Source organism: Cebus imitator, unplaced genomic scaffold (assembly GCF_001604975.1).
Source record: "Cebus imitator isolate Cc_AM_T3 unplaced genomic scaffold, Cebus_imitator-1.0 Scaffold63, whole genome shotgun sequence".
NCBI lineage: Eukaryota > Metazoa > Chordata > Mammalia > Primates > Cebidae > Cebus > Cebus imitator.
The window spans coordinates 2286232-2288168 of record NW_016107378.1 but is presented as its reverse complement, the minus strand read 5'-3'; positions in this window follow the sequence as shown (position 1 = coordinate 2288168).

The following is a 1937-nucleotide window of genomic DNA, read 5'->3' as shown; positions in this document are numbered from 1 at the left end:
TATATGTGATTAAGGTCTTCTGTGATGCATTCCTATAGCTCCCTGAAGTTTACTTTTATGATATGTTGTATTCACATTTGCCAATTCTTGTTCTAGGTCTTTTTTCCCATGAGATCACAGCTGGATAAGGGCAGACCATGCTCGTCTCATTTACTACTATATCCTGTGTCTGGCAAAGTATTTGACATACAGTAGGCATTTACTAAACATTTGTTGAATGTTTTAATGGATGGACGGTAGGCTCTCTGGCTAAATGAATGAATAAATGACTAATCAGGCTCCAAGAACCAAATCTCTTCAACTCGATCATTAAAGTTCATGCCCTCTACTCAAGGCAGTGCCCTCACCTGTGGCCTTTTTCTTTTTCTTTCCTTTTGTTTTTATTTTAAAGACAGGGTCTCACTCTATTGCCCAGGCAGGGGTGCAGTGGTGCAATCACAGCTCACTGCAGACTTGAACCCCTGGGCTCAAGCAATCCTCTCACCTCACCTTCCCAAGTACCTGGGACCACAAGCACGCACCAGAATGCTTGGCAATTTTTTTTTTTTTTTTTTTTAAAGATGGGGTTTCTCCATGTTGGCCAGGCTGGTCTTGAACTCCTGATCTCAGGTGATCCACCCACCTCAGCCTCCCAAACTGCTAGGATTACAGGCATGAGCCACTGTGCCCGGCTTGGCAAATTTTTTAAATTTTTGTAGAGACAGGGTCTTGCGATGTTGCCCAGGCAGGACTCAAACTCCTGGACTCAGGCGATCCTCCCACCTCGGCCTCCCAAAGTGTTGGGATTCCAGGCATGAGCCACTGTACTGGCCACTCATGGCCTATTAATCCTTAACTTGATACATATTCACAGACACTTTACTTAGTTTGCAAGTAGCCCTCCCCCCATTAAAAGAAAGAAGAAAAAGGGTTACCAAGAGATCATATGGTGAGTCCAGTGAAAAGAAACATCTTATGGCCTGAATGCAAGAAGGAAGACAAAAATAGGTAAAAGTGTCTATATTAGGCTGTTCTTGTGTTGCTATACATTTAAAAAAAGAAAAAACACCTGAGACCAGGCACAGTGGTTCATGCCTATAATCCCAGCACTTTGGGAGGCCAAGGCTGGTGGATCACCTGAGTTCATAAGTTCAAGACCAGCCTGACCAACATGGTGAAACCCTGTCCCTGCTAAAAACAATTTTTTAAAAAATTAGCCAAGCATGGGGGCAGGTGCCTGTAATCTCAGCTACTCAGGAGGCTAAGGCAGGGGAATTGATCACCTGAACCCAGGAGACAGAGGTTGCAGTGAGCCCAGATTGTGCCATTGCACTCCAGCACTCCAGCCTGGGTGACAGTGCAAAACTTCGTCTCAAAAAAAAAAGAAGAGGTGAGGTTTAATAGGCTCACAGTTCTGCAGGCTGTACAAGTGCCAGAGGCGTTACAACCAGAGGACTCCATCTTTACTAGGAGCTGGGTAAAATGAGGCTGAGACCTACTGGGCTGCACTCCCAGGAGGTGAAGCATCCTAAGTCACAGGATGAGATGGGTCAGCACAAGATACAGGTCACAAAGACCTTGCTGATAAAACACGTTGCAGTAGAGAAGGCAGAAAAAACCCAACAAAACCTAGATGGCTATGAAAGTAACCCTTGGTCGTCCTTACTGCTCATTATATGCTAATTACAATGTATTAGCATGTTAAAGGCACTTCCACCAATGCCAGGACAGTTTACAATGCCACAGCAACAACAGGAAGTTACCCTATGTTGTCTAAAAAGGGGAGGAACCCTCAGTTCCAGGAATTGTCCACCCCCTTTTTAGAAAACTCATGAATAATCCACCCCTTGTTTAGCATATAATCTAGAAGTAACAATATGTGAGCGCTCCACACTCCTGCTCCGCCTGTGGAGTAGCCATTCTTTCTTTTATTCCTTTACTTTCTTTCTTTTTTTTTT